The sequence below is a fragment of the Berghia stephanieae genome, chromosome 2 (assembly GCF_034508935.2).
Source record: "Berghia stephanieae isolate SIO BIC M18660-M18661 chromosome 2, UCSD_Bste_1.3, whole genome shotgun sequence".
NCBI lineage: Eukaryota > Metazoa > Mollusca > Gastropoda > Nudibranchia > Aeolidiidae > Berghia > Berghia stephanieae.
In genome coordinates, this window is record NC_088361.1 from 53182704 (window position 1) to 53191358 (window position 8655).

At 35.9% G+C, this 8655-nt stretch overlaps 1 protein-coding gene across 2 annotated transcripts in view; it reads right to left on the reverse strand.

Annotated features, from left to right (window-relative positions):
- LOC144965154 (sodium/potassium/calcium exchanger 5-like) overlaps nt 1-4063 on the reverse strand; it is a 155187-nt gene extending 151124 nt beyond the window's left edge. Inside the window, exons 1-2 of one of the 2 annotated variants that reach the window (XM_078900186.1) lie at nt 4017-4063; nt 3358-3380 (exon numbers count right to left, since the gene is read on the reverse strand). The gene's annotated coding sequence lies outside the window, so the exon portion shown is untranslated. Of the gene's footprint in view, nt 1-3357; nt 3534-4016 lie in introns of those variants that run through there. The other variant, XM_078900182.1, reaches the window with a different exon arrangement.
- Between the last annotated feature and the right edge of the window lie 4592 nt (nt 4064-8655).

The following is an 8655-nucleotide window of genomic DNA, read 5'->3' on the forward strand; positions in this document are numbered from 1 at the left end:
GATGAAATGAAAACCCCATAAAATCATCTTACTTATCTACAAATGTAGATAACAAATTGTGGGCAGGCACTGGTGCAAGTAAAACATTTTGATGTCAAAGTGCTTGAATCTGATCCTTTTTCGCATAATTCAATTGACTTAACAACTGACTATTCGTGAATAACTGCCTTAAAACATGATTATGTCGGAATATATGTTCCCATGAAGATGATGAATGTAGTAACTAAAAGTGCTAGAAATTATTACTTCACATTTTTGCCCATTATGATTGTGCTACTTTGTGGTCTAGTGGAAATGCACCCGTATTAGGATAGATAGGCCCTGGGTTGTAGTCCTGCTCTGAACGGCGAAAAAAAGGATCTTTGAAAAGAATCATATTCATATTCTCTCACCGTAGTCAGGAGTAAAATGAGTACCTTGCCGTTACCATAATTGTCAGTCGAAAAGAAATACCATATCCTTACATGCTTTATGTCTCGCCCTACATGTTAATGTTGCTGTTGGCTGTAAAGCGCTTTGGGCACGTTTAATGGATATTGGGCAATATAAATTCTCTCACTGTTAGAGTCGAATTGCTATTGTACGTTTGACGCTACTGAAACCGGGACTAATTCCGGCTGCATGGGACCACAATATGTCTAAATCTCCTAAAGACTACCAACCATCCAACAACTATCTCCGTTATATATAGAACTATTTTCACTTTGATCTGGTCTTCTACATCCATTTCGATTAATTATTAGTTTTGTATTTGAATCCTGCTCTCCCGCTAAGTAATTAATTCTTCATGCCACAATTAATTTACCACAGAAAGGGATATGGAATTGGTCGTAATTGCCTCTCTCTCTCTCTCTCTCTCTCTCTCTCTCTCTCTCTCTCTCTCTCTCTCTCTCTCTCTCTCTCTCTCTCTCTCTCTCTCTCTCTCTCTGAAAGTAATGTTTCACTGAAGTGCAGAGTAATGAGTGTGCGTATATTGATAAATTTCGCTCACCCAGGAGTCATAAAAGGTCAATATACATACTCCATTTAGGCCAGGTAGCTTATTTTATAGAGTTCGGAACAAACAAAAATAAGAATGGCTAATGTTTAATGATTTTGATTAGTTGATGTAATAGAATTGGGTCTAAATGTGTTAGAAACTGCATTAAATCTCTTTCGCGTTCATCGGATTCCCTCAACAATTTCTTTAATGAACTTATATGCAGTTAAAAGGGGAGTATTTGGCCTTTCAGAAAATGCAAAAGATTTGTAGAGAGATTGAATTACTTTTCTCGTTTTCAGTTCCTTTCATAGTGACAACAACACTGAACGTCTCTGTCATCAGATAAACGGGAGGAAGGAACTCACGCTTGACTAGTTTGTGTTAAACATGGTTCAACATTTTTTCCTCATAATTGTGCCAAATCGTTTTGTAGTCCATCAAAAGGTTCGGGCACTATTGGCATTTAAAGTCAAAGGAACAGATCTTTCTAATCTTTATTGTGTCTAGAAATATATTATTGTTATAGTGAAGTTGTGAAGTCAGTTAAAATGGTGGCACGAGTGAATTTTCACCACAGAATAACATCAGCGTTTTGTAAAGTCAGCAATTTATGGCCAAAAAAAATGAAGCTTTGTTAAAATCCTAAATTGTTTTGTTTTATTTTTCCATAAACAAAACCATTCATAATTATTTGGAGTCCTGCATGTGTCATATCATATCTGGTATTACCATAATTGTAATAATAACAACTATAATAATAATAATAATAATAATAATAATAATAATAATAATAATAATAATAATAATAATAATAATAATAATAATAATAATAATAATAATATACAGCGCTTAACCATGACGATGCCGAACTGCTATGGATTAATATTATAATGAATGAATATGGCGCGCTGTCTCAATGGACGCTTGAATGAATGTGTGTGTTACTACGTCTATGTCTAGAATCCTGTTAGTAATTTGTTTCCATAAACCTCTGTCCTGTCCAGTGCAAGTGTTCTTAGCTTTTAAATGTCATCATGTGTGTTAAGGTGCTGAGGCAATTGGATGTTTCCCTGTGTTGTTGAAATCAGTTCTTCGGTTGTTGTTTCTAAATATGATATTTGATATTTTTTGAGATCTTGATTCAATGTTGTTGGAAGTGAAGTTGGTTTACACCCTCTGTGTTTGGCTCTTTGTTTGAAATAATCATCCATTGAGGTTTGTGCTGGAATATTTTCATCTCGTCGGAGAAAGTGTCCGAATAGTTTCCATCTTTGTTTCTTCATTCGCTCACTGACTGGTTGTACTCTGCATGTCATATACATCCTCATTACTGATTGTGCCTAGCCAATGTACCCCAATAACTCGTCTCAATCATGTGATGAAGGGAGTCCAGTTATTATTATAACCTTGACCTTAACCACATTATCACTTTACTGGTGATAGACAAATTGAACCATCAATTGAAGATGAAAAATATCTAGATGGCGACAAAGTTTATTTGACTCGACAACTTTTCTCTAAATTATCAAATGGTTCAGTTAAAAAGTTTGAGGATGATCGAAGGCAGTAGAGTGAGTTGAAACATTGGTTTATAATGTAAACACTTTGGATTCGGAGCACACTTTACGCTTTTCATTACGCAATCCCGGAATGGATTCATATGAAGGTAAGTAAAGAACTCTTTTTTATTTAAAAACCCATATCCCAAATTGTTAGATTGTGATAGACCTCAATAGTTGCTCTGGTTTTGTTTATATTTTGTGTTGGTTTGTTTTGTTTGTTTTGCTGTTTGTTTGTTTTGTTTTGTTTTTGTTATTTGGGGGGGGGAGGGCTTGTGTGTGTGTGTGTTGTTTTTTATTGTTTGTTTGCTGTTTGTGTTTTGATTTGTTTTTGTTTATGTTGCGGGGGGGGGGGGGGGGTTGTTGCTTTTTGCTTGTTTGTTTTTTTGTTTTTATTTATAGGGGGGGGGGGGTAATTTTTTTTTGTTTTTTGTTTTTGTGGGGTTTTGTTTTGTTTCCTTTTTGTTTGTTTTGATTTTTTTTTTAACTTAAAGATGAATTGTGTTGAAAATCTAAATAATTCTTGTTCCTTCTTATGATATGTAAAGAGATTGAAAGGGAGATGGGTTGCGAAGCAATAAAGGACAGAGAGAGAGAGAGAGAGAGAGAGAGAGAGAGAGAGAGCGAGAGAGAGAGAGAGAACATACAAAATGGATTCTTTTCTACAATGGCAAAAAGCATCGACAAGACAAAGAGCTATCTAGCTTTCTATACAATCACTACTTATCATATGGCATGATAAAAATGCAATCTGTTTGTGTGTTTTTGTGCGTGTATGTGTGTCTGTAATTACATTTTTAAAAATTTTAAACTTACCTCGAATAAAATAATCTTCTCCACTGATGTAACGACAGAATTTAAATTCTTTATTTTTTTAAGCAATGCCTTTAAAACACAAAAATAACCTTAACGGACTTGACCATTATCCAGAAATATTTAACACCTTTACAGACTGGACCCAAGCCAATCCTGACTTGATGCCATGTATCACCAATTTTCAACGAGAAAATAATAATTACACAGCTAAAGTGCTCTCTTGGTTAAAACCGTTCACTACTGTAATCATGGGGGGGGGGGGGGGGGGGGGGGGGGGAGGGTCCCTATAACTCAGTCGGTAGAGACTCTCTTCACATGCAAACGGACCTTGATCGATCCTGGATAAACCCGGGGGGGGGGGGGGGGTTCTGACCCTCTGATAACCCAACAGTGATTGGGTAGCTGAGTATGTTGGATCTGGCGGAAATTACTTTGAGGTAGACGAGCGTCGTATCCAAATGGTAGCAAGCAATTTTTATAGTACTTTTCACGCTAAAGAAACCACGGGCTTTATGGTTCGGAAGGACTACTTACTGTTGTTATGGTTATTGCAAGACATGAATAATGGGAGGAACTATTATTTTAAAAGAAAATCAGTCTCGTCATCTAACGGGAAAAAGTATTGGTAGAATATAAAAATGAAGTATATTATTCACTACCAAATCACACGCGAATTGACTACATTGAACTCTTTGCTTGTTGTGATAACATCATGTATATTCGGTTGTGTATTTTAGCAGGCTTGGTCACAAGACAGATAACTTGATATCGACTGATCAGATATATCAGCAGGTGATCCGACGGTATGTAGAGTATCCACCTATCTGTGTGTGTGTTTGTGTGTTTGTGAGTGTGCTTGTGCGTGTAGGGAGCGAGAAAGAGAGAGAGAGAGAGAGAGAGAGAGAGAGAGAGAGAGAGAGAGAGAGATTTTGTCAAAAGTCGAAAGATACAAACGATGTATCGACTATTACAAAGGCCAAGCGATTTTGAAAGCGATCAGTGACCGGATGATTGACTTTAATCGCAAGACCTTGGCACTTGTGTTTATCTTTCGGCGAGGCACTTTGCATACATTGCCTAATTCGACCTAGATGTAAATAAGTACATGAGTATATATACATATACATATATATATATATATATATATATATATATATATATATATATATATATATATATATATATAAAAAATAAATAAATGAACGCACAGACACAATATCGACCATAAGACATGTGAAATTTCAGACCAGCCTCGATTTTAACTTTTTATCAAAAATCTTGGAAAAGTATGTATTGAATCAATTGAATGAACATTTAACTGAAAAAAATTCATTTCGCGTATAGTATAGTCATCGAAGTGCATTTATTTGCAGGTCTGATACCTCTATTCATTATGGGCTCATTGATGTATCTAATGGGAATCTCAAAAAAAATGACTCGAAATGTTCTTCATTACAACAATGTTCAACTAGGCCCATAATTGGGTTCGGATGTCAGATATTTTGTGGTCACCGCAGCACAGAAACCTCTTTTTGTGTCAAAAATTGAAAATGTATGATATATAAATAAAATTAAATAAGTAAACTTTATTCAATCCGAAGAGTCTATACTTGCTCAAGGCCACACAGCTGGATGGGAAGTCAACTATGACGCTATTTTATTGAATGGCAGAGGAAAGCTTTCTTGAGGCAATCAGTGAGGAATAGTGAAATTTCGCTTACATGTACTTAATATATACGGTGTCTGACCTTTAGCTATGAATGTAAAAGTGAAAAGCGAATGTCCATCAGCTGCCGATCAGAAATGGCCAGTCAAATTAGTCTGTCAGGCTCATGGGTGCCTGAGGTGGGACAAGAGACATTTGTAATGAACGAAATTGCCACTTTCGTGTCTCTCTCTCTCTCTCTCTCTCTCTCTCTCTCACACACACACACACACACACTCTCTCTCTCACACACACACAAATACACACACACACACATATATATATATATATATATATATATATATAATATATATATATATATACATTCTCTGTCCATGCTTATACCTTTATTTCTTCACGTTCTTCATATTGCTCACATCTCTTATTTCTTCATCTGCCTTAGGAAGGGAGAGACATGGACATGATCACTACACACAATTAAGTCCTCCGACTCACCTGTGACTGATAGGATAGGATTTAGGAAAAAGAAGATTGTGAGATTTTTGGAACACCATGGTGAATTGTACTGTATGAAATGCAAGATTCGTTATAATGGATTGCTTGAGAGAAGAAATCTAGAATGGAGAGGCACATTTGCTTGATGCTTCCGTGTTATTATGTTGTATAAATGAAGAAACTTGTTGAAGATTAACGCAGGAATGGCCATGTTTTCTTATTGTTTATCTCTCAATACTGTAAAGTATATTTTTCTGTTTTGGAAATGATATGTATCCTTTGGATGGAAACCTATTAGGAAAAGTTGTGTGTGTGAGATAATTTGGAGGTCTCTGATTATGCACAATATTAGATTGTAGCCTGGATCATCGTTTGTCTTTTCTCCGTATCACTTTATAATTCAAAAATTCAGTAAAAATTTGCTTAGCGTCCCGGCTGGCCTCCCTAACGTCGCTTTCTACTGTCAACGTGCAAAGTTGAGATCCCATTAAAATCCATGGTTGAGAATTACAAGGCGGGTTAAATCAAAACAATTTACTCCCCCCCCCCCCCCCCCACACACACACACACACACAAATTAAAAGAACAACGCAAAGTAAGCTTGCAACAAGCTGGGATATGTCTCGGGACATAAGGCCATAACTGGTTTCTGTAAAATTCAGGGGGAAATGGAAAGTTGAGAATGTGATATACCTAGCAGAAGATGTTCTCAAGCTAAATGAGATCATTGGTCACAAAAAGACGACTCTCCAAAGTCTTATATTATCATATTATGTGAAATTGTAGTCAGACACATCTGGAAAGGAAACAAGACACCTAGTAATTCAACGGAGTAGAATAATAATATTCCCAGGAGACAAAAGAAGGGTCATTATGCTCTTCGGTTACCTCCATTTTTGCCACCAATCTTCTTTCATATCTCATGTCCTTCAACCCCCCCCCCCCCTCCCTACATTTGCCCTTTCCTGTTGTTGTCAACACATATTCTTTCAGTACACAACGCTGCTTAGATATGGTGACGTAACTTAAATGCCAAATATCTCGCCATCGTCAATGCAGCTTACATGTGTTATTTTCTCAAGTGCTAAGAAAAACAAGAAACATTTATTGTAGGAAATGGAATGATACAAACTTGGAAAACTGGAAAGACAGAAAAAAAAAAGCACGGAGTTTCTGCCGAGAACCCAAAATAATATCAAAACAACGCTTTTTTTATCATCAGAATATGTTTTTGACAAATAATTAGCTATGTTTAGAATATGGAGGGCCCTCAATATCTGCTTGTTGGCATATATTCAAGATGACTAATGTTGAAGCCCCTCATCAACAGAACATGATACAAATGGAATCTTGACGTGTCAGAAAAGATAATAGATAACATTATGTTGTTAACATTGTTGTGATAAAGAGTAGTTTCTGGAACTTTCGTCCACATTTTTTATGAACTTTTGTAGCATGGCAAAAAAAATATTCTGCTTTTTTTTCAACATCATTTCTAGTTTTGAAATGCTTTCTGAAAAATTAATAAAAATAATGTCTCTTTGAGTCACGGACGTTTTTTTAATATGAGTATAAACCACTTCTTGTATCTTGAGTATGAATTATAAAATTCCTTGCTAAACAGATCTGGACGAAAGAACACGCGATATACTATCGTCCTATCCAAAGGGAAATTGTCCGTTTCACGCTGCATCTCCGTGGGCCTAATGAATGGCTCTGAATGACAAAATACTAACTAGGCAATTTGGGTATCAAATTTCAGGATTGCTCCATCCATTGTTGACAGACATCTTTACATATTTTTCCAAAAACGTTCCGCTAATGGAATAACTTATATGCTGGTATCAAGCTCATGAGCAATGTATTTAGAACTGTAAAGGTGGACTATCAACTATCAGGAAAAGTACCATTTTTTTTTCTTCCCTTGAATAAGCACACCGAATGTGTTTTATTCAGTTTGACTGAGTCAGTCAATTATCATTTTTAAGAAGAAGAATTTAAAAAATGATGATAACGATGATTGTAATGATGGTGATGATGATGATGATGATGATGATGATGATGGTGATGATGATGATGATGATGATGATGATGATGATGATGATGATGATGATGATGATGATGATGATGATGATTTATGATGGTGATGATAATGATGTTGATTATAAGGTTAGGAGGAGAATGATGATGATGATGTTAATTTTGATTATAAGGTTTGGAGGAGAATGAATATGAAAAGAAGAAGAAGAAGAAGAAGAAGAAGAAGAAGAAGAAGAAGAACAACAACAACAACAACAACAACAACAACAACAACAACAACAACACCAACAATAACAACTCGTTACTACAGGGCTCACTAGAAAGAGCAGTTTCCGTGAAGTCATAGAGCACCAACTTGTGGTCCCAATTTAGGATCCAAGTTATTTTTTCCTGTTCCCAAGATGTAACAGATACTGTTTTGGTAAAGAGTGAACATGAAAAAGTAACTTGGAAGCTAAATCGGGTCCGTAAGGTGGTGGTGCTTTATAACTTCACGAAAACTGCTCCTTCCAATGTGATTGTGCATTTTGCGCTCTTGTGTGGTCGTGCAATTAGGCAATCTTATGTTGTCTAATCCACCGCAATGGTTTCTGAAGTTTTCGGTGTTTTGTTGTCCAAAAGCTCAATGAACAATTCCTCCACAATCCGAATTCTGACAGAATTCTGATATTTTTTGTTTACTGGGTGACACTTTATGTTTATATTCTTTATACAGCTGATTTGTTTCTATGTCCTGATGAGACATTCACGACTAATCTCCAATTTTGATATTTCTATGAAACCCATTACCTTCATTTTTCCTATCTGTCAATGTGCTGTTGACATAATATGCATGACTGAGCTTCATCCATTCCATGCGTGAGCATTCTCGGCACCCAAATATAATATATCCAACTCTTTCCTTTGAAATTCCAAACCTTTGAAAAAAAAATGCTTGATTGTTTATCCGGCAATCGACTCGGATAATTAATTGTCTTTTTTTTTTCTTTTCTTTTAATATAAATAGAAATAACATTCCCTTTATTCATCCCCATGGAGAAATTTGTCTGTAGGGTCTATTCCAAGGGAAGACTGGAATTGCCCAGGCGTCAGCCGCA